The 17,885-nt window shown below is 45.0% G+C and overlaps 1 pseudogene; it reads right to left on the bottom strand.

The window, feature by feature from the left end:
- Nucleotides 1-1,752: 1,752 nt before the first annotated feature.
- Nucleotides 1,753-17,885, bottom strand: part of LOC145537562 (MYND-type zinc finger-containing chromatin reader ZMYND8-like) — a 43,029-nt pseudogene continuing 26,896 nt past the window's right edge.

The following is a 17,885-nucleotide window of genomic DNA, read 5'->3' as shown; positions in this document are numbered from 1 at the left end:
ACTACACACATCCCGTCGTATCAGGGATGGTACAGGGGATACATCCCACGACCCACCATGGACACCAGATTGCATGGAAACTTAATCTCATGGCCAGCCCTCCATATCCACATCCACAGATTCAACCAGCTACAGATTGTGTAGAAATTCATTCATTACAGGAACGTAATTCCGCTCAGATTTGGACTGCATAATCCAAACCCACGTTGTTCAAGGGTCAACTCGATATGCATGCATCACTTTAAAATCTTAAGATGAAGAGACAAGTGAACAGGAGAGTGATATGGACACCCAAAGGAAGTTCCTAACTCCTGTTTAACCTTTCTTTCTCTCAACTAGACCCTCATCTTAACCAGCCTGGTTCCAGAGGTTGATAAAGAGCACAGGAACCTCCATGTTTGTAACGCTCAGCTTTCCTCCAGCTTCCACCTACACTGTCAGCAAGCAGTGAGCACATACAGAAGTCGTCAGGCATATGAGGAATGAGAAAATGAGCTGGTCTGTCTGCTTTGACACAAGCCTTCAGCCAGAAGGCTGTGGAGTGCAAACAGGGGGAAATGAACAGGCGTGAGCTCACAGTCCTGATCAGGCATCCAGGAACCTCCAGCTCAGCTCACACTCTAGAATAATCCTGAAACACTCCCTAATAAATGCTGACAATTGAGGCTCCTTCCCTATGTCCCCTCTAGTCATCAGGCTCCCTGAGATGTTCTTCTCCTACTCCAGCCTCTGCACCAACTCACCAGCATCTCTAGACCCTTACCTCTTCTCTCCACCCTCCCTTTTCATCCCCTCACACACTAGGGTGCTTCAGGTCGGGTGGTCAACCAATGATGGTCCACAGGCAAAATCCAGCCCAATGCCTGCTTTCCCAAGTGCAAGTTCACTGCAGCACAGGAACGTCTCTTTATGTGCCATCTCTGGCTGCTTTCATCTGACAACAGCAGTTCTGATAAAAACTGGTGGTCCACCAACCCCTAGGCCAGGAAACACCTCATTCACCTCACAACTGCCAGATGCTGTATCTCCCAACCATGTTTGTACATGCAAGCCTCCTTGTCACACCAGATTCTGTACCCCACAGCATCACCAACCCTCATCTTCCCATGTGGATGACACCACTGTGCTGCTCCAAATCCCCAACAGGGCTCCCTGCCTGCAGCAGTGTTTTCCCAACTTGAACCCTTCCACCGACCAACCACCTCCACGGCTTTGACACATCCAAAGTCCCCCTACTTATGGCTCAGCTAATGTTTCTAAACTCACTTTCCACTTAAGTCAAACAAAAACTCTTCTATCAACACCAAAAGCAGGAAATCAGAATACCTGCCCTACACAGACGGCAACTCTACAAATCAACATAATGAAAACCCAACTGTAGCAGAAAACTCGAGGTGGGTGCTGTGCTGCTGTTGAAGTCTCAAGTCTCCTCTGCCATTGTTAAAAAGAGAAGCTAGAAGAAGGCATGAGGAAGACACCTCAGCTCCAAACTCAACGTGTCCTCCAGATGCAGTCACAAGACCCGAGTGAGAGTGAGAAGGGAATTGACAGGCGGTTCAGTCATACTTCCATGCCTATTCATCTTCATATTCCCCCTAAAATCAGCTCATGCCACTCTCTCATCATGTCTCCTGGATCTAAACCCCGCTTCCAGTGCCACTGGGAAACCTCCAGCCACTCTAACAAGATACATCATTTCTTGCTCTAAGTACTCAATATGCAGAAACTAACTAACAAACAAAAGTTTGGTTTTTAGCTGAAGACAATAATCTGGGAGAGGAAAGACCCTGGAACTGAAGGACCCTGAAAGAAGCAGAACTGTTCTCACTGAGGATGAACCATTTTAGAATGCCCTAAAACTTACTTGAGAGGTTGCAGGGGGAAGCCTAAAGAACACAGCTCAAACTCCACAGAAGAGAACTAGAAAAGTTAGTGCCAGATAATCTACCCAAAACAGCCTGCCAGGTTATTCCTCGATAAGAAATATTTCTACAGAAAAATCACTTCCGTAGAAATGCTTTTCTCCCCTGAAGGCCTCCACGGAATGTGGATGCTGGGACCTCAGGGACAAGTTCACACAGTTTAATTTACTATGGTCATTTCTGAGGGCAGAAGAACTGTCCAAACCAAATGTATCTTCTGCCCCACCTCAGTTCAGCAGTAGAAACTCTCTCTGTCTTTGATTCAGAACTGAAAAAAACAAAACAAAACACAGCAAAAAAAAAAAAAAAAAAAAAAAAAAACTAACACAAATAAGGTAAATTCTCAACTTGGAGAAATGCCTCAAAGCTGCTTGCTAAGCCATCCTTCACCTCTACTGACCAGCCCAGGGTTCCCTCAAAGATCCCTAAGGAACCACAGTTTGCAAAACCACTTCCCTGAACCCTTCAGACTCCCCTGGAGGAGATGGCTCCCCTGCCCCTGCGGAACATGAGAGTACATACAACCATCAGGGGGCCATGTACCAGAGTCTAGCTTGGAGCATAAGAGAAAGGAGAGGGTATTTCCTTGGACCCAGAGATGTCAAGGATCTAGAAACACAGAAAAAGACAGATGGAGCCAAGGCCCTGTTTTAAACAGGGCCTCCCCAGCACCCCGCCCCAGGGAAGCCCGGGGATCCATAGGGGTGCTCATCATGGCCCCGACAACACCTTAACACCCTCTGCCTGGCATGCTCAGGGAGGGAAGGCCAGGCCAGTCAGTGTGGTCTAAGCCCTGTGCCCTTTTCTGCTCCATCTCCCTGGACACAGAACTAGGGAGGCCCCTTACTCAATGCTAGAGCCTCAGCTTCAAGAACAGTTTGTCAACTCCCCCCTCTCTGACCTATTCTACTCTCTGGATTTCTATCCTATCCCCAAAGGATATACAGCCATCCCCCAGTACCCAAGGTGGAATGGTTCCAGGACCCCCCAAGGATACTAAAATCCAAGGACGTGCAAGTTCCTTATATAAAATGGCCTAGAAGGATGAATACAACTGTGCCTTTGTATCCAACAGTTCCACATTCATGTATTCAACCAAACAGAGATGGAATTTTGGTTGTTTGCATGTACACATGAGAAATCCATGGATAGAGAAGGCTACCTATATACTAAATCATATTATATCAATTCACTTTTATTCCACAATAACCTCTTCCTAGGCAATGATATCAATAAAGTCAAAGAGGTTTGACTTCTGGGATGAATTGATGTTTTTCCCTGATACACACGAATTAAAATCATAATGACTACAAATGTAAAAAATGACCAATGTGTCCTGTAAAATAACATCTGCATGCAATCAATATGGCACCCCCTGGGAAAATCAGAAATTTGATGTCTGTGTCCAATATGGCAATCACCAGCCACCCATGGCTATTGTATCTACATTCATTATCATTAAATTAACCTGAAATCCAGGTTTTGGTCACACTAGCCCCAGTTCAAGTGTTCATTGTTCAAGTGCCATATGAGGCTGGTCGCAGGTTTTCACAATGGGCAGAGGGGATGTAGAACATTCCCATCATCACAGAAGGATCTACTAGACAACACTTGTCCTCTACATGCAGCCTGAAGACAGACAACTTCCCACATCACGGGAATCACCATGGTATTGGGAGGGGGCTGCTCTGAGGTTCTGTTTGGCCCTAGGTGTGTGCGATGGATACTCACCGAGCCACTGTCCTTGCATTTCTCAGCTGGCGTCCCCTTCGCTTTCAAGGCGCTGGTTTACAGGGGGGCTGCCTGAGTTTCAGAGGAAGCGCCCTGGGATAACTTATTTAGTGTTTCCGTGTTCACATCGGGGTCTACTTCCTGCTGAGGGGTGGTAGTTGAGTGCAGAGGGGGACAGAGGTCACATATACGCCGAGCATAGTAGTTCCCAGGACTGCGGGGAACCCTGCTCTGTGCAAACCACCATGTGTTAAGACATGCCAACCAGCTCCACCCAGGTTACAGTGTGGGCCCTGAATAGCTGGATCGAAGCCTTCCCAGACACAGGAATTCCAGACTGTGTTTGAAGATATGTTCATTTTTAAGAGTGAGAGAGAAGAGTGAAATGGTTGACTGAAAGCTCAACGTTCAGAAAATTAAGATCACGGCAACTGGTCCCATCACTTCATAGGAAATGGATGGGGAAACAGTGTCAGACTTTTTTGTGTGTGTGGAGCTCCAAAATTACTGAAGATGGTGATTGCAGCCATGAAATTAAAAGACACTTATTCCTTGGAAGGAAATTTAGGACCAACCTAGATAGCATATTAAAAAGCAGAGACATTACTTTGCCAACCAAAGTCCATCTAGTCAAGGCTATGGTTTTTCCAGTAGTCATGAATGAATGGGAGAGTTGGACTGTGAAGAAACCTGAGCCCCGAAGAATTGATGCTTTAGAACTGTAGTGCTGGAGAAGACTCTTGAGAGTCCCTTGGACTGCAAGGAGATCCAACCAGTCCATCCTAAAATTCAGCCCTGGGTGTTCAATGAAATTATTGATGTTGTAGCTGAAACTCCAATTCTTTGGCCACCTGATACTAATGGTTGACTCACCAGAAAAGACCCTAACGCGGGAATAACTGGGAGCAGGAGGAGAAGGGGACAACAGGAGATGAGGATGGCATCACCACCATCCAGCCGAGTTTGGGTAAACTCTGGGAGTTGCTGAACGACAGGGAGGCCTGCTGTGGTGCCATTCTAGGGGTGGCAAAGAGTGGGACATGACAGATTGACTGAACTGAAAGTCGCTCATTCGTGTCTGACTCTCTGCGACCCCATGAATTGCAGTACGCCAGGCCTCCCTGTCCATCACCAACTCCCGGAGTCCACCCAAACCCATGTTTATCGAGTAGGTGATGCCATACAACCATCTCATCCTCTGTCGTCCCCTTCTCCTCCCACCCCCAATCCTACCCAGCATTAGGGTCTTTTCCAATGAGTCAACCCTTCGCATGAGGTGGCCAAAGTATTGGAGTTTCAGCTACAACATCAGACCTTCCAATGAACACCCAGGATTCATCTCTTTTAGGATGGATTGATTGGATCTTCTTGCAGTCCAAGGGACTCTCAAGAGTCTTCTCCAACACCACAGTTCAAAAGCATCAATTCTGTGGCACTCAGCTTTCTTCACCGTCCAACTCTCACATCCATACATGACCACTGCAAAAACCATAGCCTTGTTTAGACGGACTTTTGTTGGCAAAGTAATGTCTCTGCTTTTAAATATGCTATCTAGGTTGACCATAACCTTCCTTCCAAAGAGTAAGTGTCTTTTAATTTCATGGCTGCAGTCACCATCAGTTTTATTAAATCATTCTGGAGATATAAGCATGTTCGTGAAGCAAATAGTACGACTGTTCCAATTTCATAATTTCCTTTTTTAGACGAGTGTGCACCCCCATGCACTTGCTATCACCCTGTTACAGCATAGTTGAAAGGTTTTCACAGACCACATGGACCACAAATTCTAAAACGTTTATTCTCTAGACCTTCTTAAAAAAAGCTTACAAACCCCTGCCTAAGCTTCTCAAACTTGGGTCATTTATCTACCACCCTTGAAAAATTTAGCAATCCACTGACACGTTTCCTTGTTACATTATTTATGTTATTTGTACTTAAATATATTCTTTGAAGTGGAGACTTCTACTTCTAAATACAGAAATCTAGTATTGGCTATACATGAGCACTAAGTATAAAATATTACTAATACATATTATTAATCAAGTCTTACTAGGTGATGTCTCCAGCTAGAGTTTCCTGGCCTGGGATCTGCTTGCCGTGCTTTGGAAAGAGATTTAAAAGACAGATTAGTTCCAAAGCAGCACTTTGTCCTTCATGTAAGAACTAATGATTGTTATAGCCTTGAGTCCAAGATGGGCTCCATGGTGGGGGCTGACTTGTATAATGCTGCTTGTGCATTGTAGAAAGGGGTAGAAGATGCATTTGATGTGTGTGTGTGTGTGTGTGTGTGTGTGTGTGTGTGTGTGTCTGCTTAGTCACTCAGTCATGTCCGGCGCTTTGCAACCCCATGAAATGTAGCCTGCCAGGCTCCTCTGTCTGTGGCCTTCTCCAGGCAACAATACTGGAGTGTGTTGCCATTTCCTTCTTCAAGGGATCTTCACGACCCAGGAAATGAACCCAGGTCTCCTGCATGGCAGGCAGTTTCTTTACCATCTTAGCTACCAGGGATGCCCACATTGCTTTGGGCAGAGACAAATATTGCCCCCAGCAGAGAACCACAGCAAACCACATGAAGCTAAAGTCATCTGGGCTGTCATTACAAGCTCCATTCACACAAGTGAATGCTGCCAAGTAAACTGGAGGGTGGAGACAATGGTGCCTGAAGACTTGGCTATGTGTCTGCCTGCTACTCTCGTGTATGTAGGAGTCACTTGTGGTGAGTGAGCGTGGCAAGTGCCCTGTGATCCAGGAGGAGCCAAGGGCCCGTCCACCACAGTCAGGGCCAGGGGACACTCCTAAGTCCCACCTGACCGGGTGCAAGACTTCATGTGCTCAGGCCAGTGGGCCTTCTGGCAGGGGTAGTCAGAGTAGCTGGTATTCCGAAGCAGTAGAAAACGGCCTCCTTCTTGCAGTTGGTACACCACAGCTTCCTCTTGGTCTCGGCCACTGCCTGCTGCTCCTCCAGCTCCAGTTGCTTCTTCACCTCAGCAATGAGCTGGTCGTGCTCCATTTCTAGGCTCTGCCGCATCTCTGCCTTGGTCAGCTCTGCCAGAGGAGGGGAGGGGAGAGGATACCGACTTCATCGTCCATCCCAAGCCATGGGCTCATTCACACCAGGTCCGAAGGTGAATCCTATCAGGTGTGAATCCTTGGGTCGGGGATGTCCTGGTCATATGAGCCCGTTCAGAGACTCACCCAGCTTCCCTGAGATCCAACGTCTTTATCTGTAGAACGGGCATCCACCATGCTGACCATGAATGTCAGCATGATCATGAACGTCAGGTCCTGAGGATACTGAAAATGGGGCCCTGCGGTGATTCTGCAGGAAGTACTCACATAAAACCTCTGAAAAATGTCCACTCAATTCACTTTGAAATTTATCATTTGTATAAGCTTGTTTCTCTATCAAATACAGAGTACCTATGATCTGTAGGCACTGTTGTAAAGACTTTATAAATATGAACTCTTTTAATCCTTACTCCAACCTTAAGGAGGTGTATACTCCTATAATACCCATTTCACAGATGAGGAAACTGAGGCACACAGCTAAGATGAGCAGAGCTGCGGCTACAACTTGGGTATATTTCCTTTTTGATGTGTTTAGTGGCAGCAGATCTAATCTTCCAGACAGGGCATCAGGACTGATCACTGGGCTGACAGGACAATTATCCAACTGCTCAGGCTACTGAGACTTCTCGCAATTTTACAACAGGTCAGAGCTCACAAGCAGGAGAAGCTACCACAGCTGTTGTGATGAATTTGTTGCTGATGTTGGTATTTGGAAGAGAGGAAAACGGGTTTCTGCCAGCTCCTGCTTCATACCTGGTTTCTCCAGGTTAGACTCCCTAGGATGCTGTGTTCTCCCTAAGAGTGGTAAGGCGGCCTGGCCTACTTTTGACTCAGTGCACATTTGGGCCTAACTCTAGACATGCCAAGAAGTTCCTATCCAGAACCTTTGTCAGTGGAGGCCAGGTCAGCAGCACTTACCCAAGTTGTATTTCATGCCCGAGAGCTCCTGTTGGTGCAGCCACTGGAGGTTCCCCCCCCATACAGTTATATATTTATTCCTTGTTCAAATTCTCCATTATTATTGTTTGTTTTTTTTTTTTTTATAAATTTATTTATTTTAGTTGGGGGCTAATTACATTACAATATTGTAATAATTTTTGCCATACATTGACATGAATCAGCCATGGGTTTACATGTGTTCCCCTTCCCGGACCCCCCACCCACCTCCCTCCCCATCCCATCCTTCTGGATCATCCCATTGCCCCGGCCCTGAGCCCTTGTCACATGCATCGAACATGGAATGGTGCTCTGTTTCACATATGACAATACACATGTCTCAATGCCATTCTCCCAGAACGTCCCACCCTCACCTTCTCCCTCAGAGTCCATAAAATTGTTCCATGCATCTGTGTCTCTTATTCTGTCTCGCTTATAGGGTTATTGTTACCATCTTTCAAATTCCATATATATGCATTAGTATACTGTATTGTTGTTTTTCTTTCTGGCTTACTTCACTCTGTATAATGGGCTCCAGTTTCATCCATCTCAGTAGAACCGATTCAAATGTATTTTTTTTAATGGCTGAGTAATATTCCATTGTGTATATGTACCACAGCTTCCTTATCCATTCGTCTGCTGATGGACATCTAGGTTGCTTCCATGTCCTGGCTATTGTAAACAGTGCTGCGATGAACATTGGGGTACACGCGTCTCTTTCAATTCTGGTTTCCTCGGTGTATATGCCCAGCAGTGGGATTGCTGGGTCATATGGCAGTTCTATTCCCAGTTTTTTAAGGAATCTCCACACTGTTCTCCATAGTGGCTGTACTAGTTTGCATTCCCACCAACAGTGTAAGAGGGTTCCCTTTTCTCCACACCCTCTCCAGCATTTACTGCTTGTAGACTTTTGGATAGCAGCCATTCTGACTGGTGTGAAATGATACCTCATTGTGGTTTTGATTTGCATTTCTCTAATAATGAGTGATGTTGAGCATCTTTTCATGTGTTTGTTAGCCATCTGTATGTCTTCTTTGGAGAAATGTCTGTTTAGTTCTTTGGCCCATTTTTTGATCGGGTCGTTTATTTTTCGGGAATACAGCTGCAGAAGTTGCTTGTATATTTTTGAGATTAATTGTTTGTCTGTTGCTTCATTTGCTATTATTTTCTCCCATTCTGAAGGCTGTCTTTTCACCTTGTTTATAGTTTCCTTTGTTGTGCAAAAGCTTTTAATTTTAATTAGGTCCCATTTGTTTATTTTTGCTTTTATTTCCAATATTCTGGGAGGTGGGTCATGGAGGATCCTGCTGTGATTTATGTCGGAGAGTGTTTTGCCTATGTTTTCCTCTAGGAGTTTTATTGTTTCCGGTCTTACGTTTAGATCTTTAATCCATTTTGAGTTTATTTTTGTGTACGGTGTTAGGAAGTGTTCTAGTTTCATTCTTTTACAAGTGGTTGACCAGTTTTCCCAGCACCACTTGTTAAAGAGATTGTTTTTTTAATTTTTTAAATATAAATTTATTTATTTTATTTGGAGGCTAATTACTTTGCAATATTTTAGTGGTTTTGCCATACATAGACATGAACCTGCCACGGGTGTACATGTGTTCCCCATCCTGAACCCTCCCCACACCTCACTTCCCATCCCATCCCTCTGGGTCATCCCAGTGCACCAGCCCCGAGCACCCTGTCTCATGCATCAAAAATGGACTGGCGATTAATTTTGCATGCAATAATATACATGTTTCAATTCCATTCTCCCTAATCATCCCATACTTGTCCTCTCCCAAATAGTCTAAAATCCTGTTCTATACCTTTGTGTCTCTTTCCCTGTCTGTCTCGCATTTAGGGTTATAATTACCATCTTTCTGAATCATATATATGCAGTAGTATGCTGTATTTGTGTTTTTATTCCTGGCTTACTTTACTCTGTATAATAGGCTCCAGTTTCATCCACCTCATTAGATCTGATTTAAATGTAATCTTTTTAATGGCTGAGTAATATTCCATTGTGTATTTGTACCACGGCTTTCCTATCCATTCGTCTGCTCATTGACATCTAGGTTGCTTCCCTATCCTGGCTATTATGAACAGGGCTGCAATGAACATTGGGGTATACGTGTCTCTTTCAATTCTGGCTTCCCCTTTGTATCTCAATCCTCAGCCTGCAGATCTGTATGGAGACAGAAAGACCTATAAAGTGCATCTGGGTGTTTGCTGTCAATCGGGCTTGGAAGCTCCAGAATCACGATACGGTTAATGTCATCTGCTGAATCAAAGAGTGGGAAGCCTGGTCTCTGCTGGCCTCCCCCAGATGGTTGTCAGTGGGTTAATTCAAATTCATGAGAAGTTCTGCTTAAACAAACAAACAAACAAATAAAAAAACAAAAAAAAAAACAAATACAAGTGGTCCATCTTTTCTAAGAGATGCTGCAGTAAAAGCCATTTAAAGTGAAAAAGGCCAGATTTTCAAAATAAATAGGACAGTGAGTGACCTACCTATGAACAAGTTCCATTCCTAGAGCACGGTCATAAGTGCAATTTCTTTGTAGAAGTCCAACAAAGTTAGCCTAAGCAACCAACTCACACAATCAGCTAGATAGTACAATACCAGGTACATCACTGCTGCTTTTATGCTTGCTTATGGACGTCCTGGGCTTGAAATAAAGATACTGTAATACTGCACTCTGTACAGTAAAGCACACAAAGCACAACGACTTGTAGAGGATGTGTGCGGGTGACAATGTACGCCAGGGAGGTGAACTAACTTACAGGATTAAACAGGCAAACATTCACGTCTTTCAAAATTCCCAACTTGAAGGTTCACACATAAGAGACTTCAGTTCTATTCAGCCCCTCAGTCATGTCCAATGCTCTGCGACTCCATGAACTGCAGGACACCAGGCCTTCCTGTCCATCACCAACTCCCGAAGTCCACCCAAACCCATGTCTGTTGAGTCGGTGATGCCATCCAACCATCTCATCCTCTGCCTTCCCCTTCTCCTCCTGCCTTCAATCCTTCCCAGCACCAAGGTCTTTGCAAATGAGTCAGCTCTTTGCATCCAGTGGCCAAAGTGTTGGACTTTCAGCTTCAGCATCAGTCCTTCCAATGTACACCCAGGACTGATCTTCTTTAGGATGGACTGGCCAGATCTCCTGCAGTCCAAGGGCCTCTTAAGTGTCTTCTCCAACACTACAGCTCAAAAGCTTAAATTCTTTTGTTCTCAGCCCTCTTGATATCCCAATTCTCACATCCATACATGTCCACTGGAGAAACCATAGCCTTGACTAGACTGACCTCTGCTGACAAAGTGATGTCTCTCTGCTTTTTAATATGCTGTCAAGCTTGGTCATAACTTTCCTTTCAAGGAGTAAGCATCTTTAAATTTCATGGCTGCAATCAGCATCTGCAGTGATTTTGGAGCCCAGAAAATTTGAGTCAGCCACTATTTCCACTCTTTCCCCATCCATTTGCCGTGAAGTGATGCGACCGGATGCCATGATCTTAGTTTTCTGAATGTTGAGCTTTAAGCCAACTTATACGGAAATACATACACGTACATATTAGAAAAAGATCTTATGGTTAACAATACCTCTGAGAAAGGGTGGAGAATGAAATATGAATTCAATCAAGACAATAGATTTTTGTGTGTCTAGGTATCCATTTCACTTCGTTCTAAGAAGACATGTATGCACTGTCTGTAAAATGAGAAAAGAAAAGAGAAAAGTAAAACAGCAAGCTGCAAATTAATTTTTAAAAATAATGCCAAATGGAACGTGTCAGGCCTCTAGGATACAGTGGCCAGGCAACCAAGGGGAAGTAAACAAATAAAACAAGGACTATTTTTCTCCTGTCCATGTGGCAAAAAAAGAGCTGGTGCCATGGAGTGCAGATAGGGAGGCTTGGTACATTTCACAGCCTGTCTGTTCTGATATCTCGTCCTCTTGGAAGACTGAGGCTGCTGCTGCTGGCTTTGCTGCGGCTTCTGCTGGTGCTGCATCTTCTGCATGTGCCTCTTTTGGGTGGACGTTTGAAACTTACTTGATGAGGTCCGCACAACCTGTTGCATGGCCAGCGCAGTCTCCTTCGGTAAAACTGGCCTCTGCTTTTTCACCGGGTTTCTCAGGCTGCTGCTGCTGCTGGTGGTGGTGGTGGCTGGGCCGTGACCGTGCAGATGGTGCTGTTGGTGGCCGTGACCCCAGCCATGGGAGTTTGGGAGGATGAGTGGGTGAGGACCAGCATATTGGGGGGAGACCGGCTGCCCGCTGTTGTGGATGATGAAGCTTCACCTATAACGGAAGCCAACACATGAAAAAACAAAACAGAAAGTTGACGGGACTCAGGCTGACCTGCAGGGTCTCCAGGCCAGTGAGTTCTAAGTGACCATCCCAGGCTGCCATGCCAAGGGCCTCCACGTGAATGGGCACATTCTTGCTTTACATGATTAAGCCACTTCTTCAGTATGTGCTAGCTTCAAATATCAGGCTCCTTGGGGTACTCAAATGTGGGCTTGCTGATATTTGAGAAACTTGTCAAGGCCTCTGAGGGACTGAGGCCAACATGACCCAGCCCTTGGCCTGGAGTTGCCCACCTGCTAGTCGATGACCCACTGGCTGAACAGAATCGTTGCAAGTACCCTGTTTTACAAAGTTAGAGGTAGTAAGCACTTTGAGAAAGACTTAGCCAAATTCCCTCTGGTCATTAACAGGAATCCTTTGCTTGGATAGGAAACCTACAGAGCATGTACCCCAAGGAACCAGACAGCCTCCCAGTGGCCAAAGCACTGAATACCAATGAATCACCCAGAATGAAGAATATTCCCTTTCATCTCTTCTAATTCCTTCACGAGAAGTCTCAGTGTGGTCCTGGCAGTCTTGACACCTATCACTCAAGGGAACTCCACACCAAGGACAGAACCATCCCCAGCACAATGGTATTTTTGGAGAATTTAGAAGCCTTGCTTTCGTTTTGACTGCAGTTCTCCATTTTGCATCTTTTATGCACAGCACAACATACTGTTTTCCCTACTGTGTGGTAGTTAAGTTTAAGTTCAAAATTGAGTTCATTTTTTTAAACAGCTGCTGCTTCAGATAAGAAAATATACTAAGGCAATACGTGAACAAGCAGGTTTTGGGAATGACAAAAATAATGACTACGAGTGACTGAGTTTGAAAAATGCTGCCTTTTGGAGTGCATCTTCTGGGAGAAAATGAGCTATGAGAGTGGAGGGCAGCATTTCAACAGACAGCAGGGAAAATTTGGAAGAGAACAGTTTTAGCCAAGACATGCCCAGGAATAGGCAGAATTTTGGTGGGTGAGGTCAGGCAGTGAGAAGGGCTGGCCCGGGGGTGACCACATGAGTATTTATCTGTAAGGAGAAGGAGTCTGTTACGACTGCAGGGGCCCCAGGCACTGGAGAGATGAACATGCATCCCCAGAGAGGATTCCCTCGGGTTCACACAAAAAAAACACGGATGCAAGTCAGCATCCTTGATCTCACACAATGTGCCTGGACCTCAAACTGGGTTTAATAAAGACTGAAAGTGAGGTCGCTCAGTCGTGTCCAACTCTTTTGCAACCTCATGGACTGTAGCTCTCCAGGCTCCTCTGTCCATGGGATTTCCCAGGCAAGAATACTGAAGTGGGTTGCTATTTCCTTCCCCAGGGGATCTAACCAACCCAGGGAAAGAAACCTGGGCCTCCTGGATTGCATGCAGATTCTTTATTATCTGAGCCACCAAGGAAGCCCTTAATGACAACACCTTTTTTGAGGGGCTCAGCATGCTTCCACTGCATGACTCCATGCCTGTCATTTTTAGATGTCTGTCACCCAGAAAAGACGTGAATTCTTGATTATTCTAGGGGACATTTTCAGTTAGCTGTCGTTCTAGGAAAATCAAGGAGTGTGAAAGGAAAAGTATGCTGACAGGTTGACTTTTCCACCCGAGGGCGGAGGGGGGAGGGGGTCTTGGTGGTTACACAACTGACTGTCCCTCTTGCTCCTCCGGGGAAGAATTCAACCAAAGTCCTGGGCCAGAACACAGGGTGGGGCTGGGAGAAGAGCTCTACCTAGAGTGAGGTTGCCCCCATCCTTTCCCAGGATAACCTTTCAGATATCGGTCACAGCCTCTACCCCTTCCCCTTGCAGGGGCAGAAGTGGCTTTGAGCTTGCCCCTTGTAAAACGTAGAGATCCCACAGGCAAGGCTTCTAACTTGCAAAAGCAAAAGCAGCATTTGCGCCTCTCTTTTCTGCCATGTGATTAAAAAATATGCTGTCCTTGTGGATTAGCTAGTCTGATACCTCCTTGGGCAAAGGGCAACCACAAAAAGGTCCTTTCTCTCTCTCATCTTGCCGAAGCAAGCAACTGGCTATGAGCAGAGTGGTAACTGCTCTGAAAGAATCCCATTCGAGCTCTTTTCCAAATTAAAAGACAAACAAACAAACAACAACAAAGCAGGAGTATGCAATCTGAAAACTTTCCAGGCTTGACACACTTTTGGGGAGTCTTCATTTATACACTAAAACGTTTTAATTTCTAAAGGATATGGAAGGTTTACTGGGGCAGTGGGGAGGGAGAGGAAAGGCCATGGAAAATTCCATTTGTCCTAAAACTTTGGGAGTATGCACTCACCTGCTGTCTCAAAAAGAAGTGAATTTCTTAAAGGTCAACACTCCAAAGGCGACCCCACCCAACTAGCCTACTTATATCAGACCTAGGTCGCAGTCTTGTACATTAAAAAGGGACTTTTTAAGAGAAGGCTGGAAACGACTGATATGACACCTGTACGTGGAGTCAAGGTCCTGAAGCGAGCTCCCTTAGCCTCTGCTCTGGGACCTCTAGCTAGAAAAGCCATCTTTCGATCTGAGGATTCAGTTTCTCTGTATAAGCTGCACTCCTAACTGAAGATCACTTGGAGGTCACCAAGCACTCTTCAAAACACCAGTCACTTAATAAACACGTAAGTGAAAGCACACCTTTGAAAAGATGCTCAACTGCAGAGTCTGACATGAAGCCAATTCTTCAAGACCGAAATCATCCTCAGGTGGCTCTGGATTTCAACTTCTGTGAAGTTCCTCTAACTGACTTCTTGTTTCAGAATCATCCTTTGCGTAAAATTCCCACCACGTTCAGAGGATGCTAGAGAAACTTCCTTCCGACACCAGTGAGAGGAACAGCTCAGCTTCATTTTATCACCTGGAGTGCTTTCTATTTGGGGGGGGGAGACATGAGCTATTTTAAAGCACTCATATGTTTTTTCCCTTTTCACTTCAACTTCAGGAAGCTCAGGGCCAAAAAGGAAGAGTGACTTTGCTAATTCTGAAGGCTGACATAGTTATTTCTGTATACAAACTTTCCCTACATCTCTCACTATTTCATGTTCATTTTTCTCGGTGTCTTGATTTCCATTTTATCAGTATATCTGAAATCCTTTCTGGAAGCAGTGAAAAAACCCACAACTAAACAAACAATGTACTTCAGAAAGAAAGGAATAGTATAAATCTATCACTCATAGGAACACTGCCATCTGGGACCCAACAATTCCACAAACTTTATTGAAAAAATGCTACTCCCGTTGCTTTATGCAGCATCAGAAGTGCTCTCTCAAACCCCAATCCACACAGAATTGGATGTTTCAGATGCCACTCATAATTTTAAGGGATGAGGTGGTGATCCATCTTTCCTGACTGCCTCAACTGCTCTCTCTCTTCCTGCCCCATATCACTGAGAGATATTCCATCCTCTTTCAATGAATTCCAGGAACTGAGGTTCAGGAACCTGAACAGTTCACAATGATACAAACACAGAGGATAAAAGCTCAAAACCCATCCCCCCTCCTGCTTTAAGCAGTGAGACGAAGAAAACCCCAGGGGACACAGAACTGAGAAGATGGGTCCTGTCAGAAGCTGCCCATTGTCTGTTTTGTCACTAAGTCATGTCCAGCTCTTTTGTGATCCCATGGACTATATAGACCACAACACTCCTCTGTCCATGGAATTCTCCAGGGAAGACTACTGGAGTAGGTTGTCATTTCCTTCCCCTGGGGATCTTCCCAATCCAAGGATCAAATTTGCGTCTCTTGCATTGGCAGGCAGATTCCTTACCACTGAGCTACATAATTAAATCTGGCTATCCGTGTATGTAACTCACAAACTATAAGAGTTTTTATGGCTACAATCTCCAATTTGTTCTTAGGCCACGCGTCTCCTGGGCCCTTAATTAATTCTTATCTTTCTTGGGCATATCAATACCCACTTGCCAAGCCAGCTGAGAAATTCACTGACTGCTTCACCAATGGGCTAAATATCTTTTAAATCATTCCTATGATCCACTGGTATGGACCTAAAAGAAGCAGAAGATATTAAGAAGAGGTGGCAAGAATACACAGAAGAACTGTACAAAAAAGATCTTCACGACCCAGATAATCACGATGGTGTGATCACTCACCTAGAGCCAGACATCCTGGAATGTGAAGTCAAGTGGGCCTTAGAAAGCATCACTAGAAACAAAGCTAGTGGAGGTGATGGAATTCCCGTTGAGCTATTTCAAATCCCCAAAGGTGATGCTGTGAAAGTGCTGCACTCGATATGCCAGCAAATTTGGAAAACTCAGCAGTGGCCACAGGACTGGAAGGGTCAGTTTTCATTCCAATCCCAAAGAAAGGTGATGCCAAAGAATGCTCAAACTATCACACAATTGCACTCATCTCACAGGCTAGTAAAGTAATGCTCAAAATTCTACAAGCCAGGCTTCACCTATACGTGAACTGTGAACTTCCAGATGTTCAAGCTGGTTTTAGAAAAGACAGAGGAACCAGAGATCAAATTGCCAATATCCGCTGGATCATTGAAAAAGCAAGAGAGTTCCAGAAAAAAACATCTATTTCTGCTTTATTGACTATGCCAAAGCCTTTGACTGTGTGGATCACAATAAACTGTGGAAAATTCTGACAGAGATGGCAATACCAGACCATCTGACCTGTCTCTTGGGAAACCTGCATGCAGGTCAGGAAGCGACAGTTAGAACTGGATATGGAACAACAGACTGGTTCCAAATAGGAACAGGAGTACGTCAAGGATATATATTGTCACCCTGCTTATTTAACTTATATGCAGAGTATCTCATGAGAAACGCTGGGCTGGAAGAAACACAAGCTGGAATCAAGACTGCCGGGAGAAATATCAATAACCTCAGATATGTGGATGACACCACCCTTATGGCAGAAAGTGAAGAAGAACTAAAGAGCCTCTTGATGAATGTGAAAGAGGAGAGTGAAAAAGTTGGCTTAAAGCTCAACGTTCAGAAAAGCAGGATCATGGCATCTGGTCTCATCATTTCATGGGAAATAGATGGGGAAACAGTGTCAGACTTTATTTTGGGGGGCTCCAAAATCACTGCTGATGGTGATTGCAGCCATGAAATTAAAAGACGCTTACTCATTGGAAGGAAGGTTATGGCCAACCGAGATAACATATTTAAAAACAGAGACATTACTTTGCCTACAAAAGTCCGTCTAGTCAAGGCTATGGTTTTTCCAGTGGTGATGTATGGATGTGAGAGTTGAACGGTGAAGAAAGCTGAGCACCAAAGAATTGATGCTTTTGAACTGTGGTGTTGGAGTAGACTCTTGAGATTCTCTTGGACTGCAAGGAGATCCAATCAATCCATCCTAAAAGAGATCAACCCTGGGTGTTCATTGGAAGGTCTGATGTGGAAGCTGAAACTCCAAAACTTTGGGCACCTCATGCGAAGGGTTGACTCATTAGAAAAGACCCTAATGCTGGGTAGGATTGGGGGCGGGAGGAGAAGGGCACCACAGAGGACGAGATGGTTGGATGGCATTACCGACTCGATGGACATGGGTTTGGATAGACTCCGGGAGTTGATGATGGACAGAGAGGCCTGGCGTACTGCAATTCATGGGGTCGTAAAGAGTCAGACTCGAATGAGCGACTGAACTGAACTGAACTGAACTGATGTTCCACTGCAGGCTTTGCCAACATGCCTGGGGTGTGGCAAGTTTGAAAGAAGCCACTGCTCTTTCAGTCCCCAACAGCAGTAAAGGGAGAACTGCGAAGACTCAGGCAGCAGTTCACAACTAGGTGAGATTGAGCTTTGTCTAGACACTTTTGAAGTCCTCCACTGGGTAGATGCTACTGACATCCAGTTTGTAAAGGCCAGGGATACTGCTAAGCATCCTTGAATAAACAGGACAAAGAACTGTCC

Source organism: Giraffa tippelskirchi, chromosome Y, assembly GCF_054371585.1.
Source record: "Giraffa tippelskirchi isolate mGirTip1 chromosome Y, T2T-mGirTip1v1.2.pri, whole genome shotgun sequence".
Taxonomy (NCBI): domain Eukaryota; kingdom Metazoa; phylum Chordata; class Mammalia; order Artiodactyla; family Giraffidae; genus Giraffa; species Giraffa tippelskirchi.
This window is presented reverse-complemented; position numbering and strand designations above follow the sequence as displayed.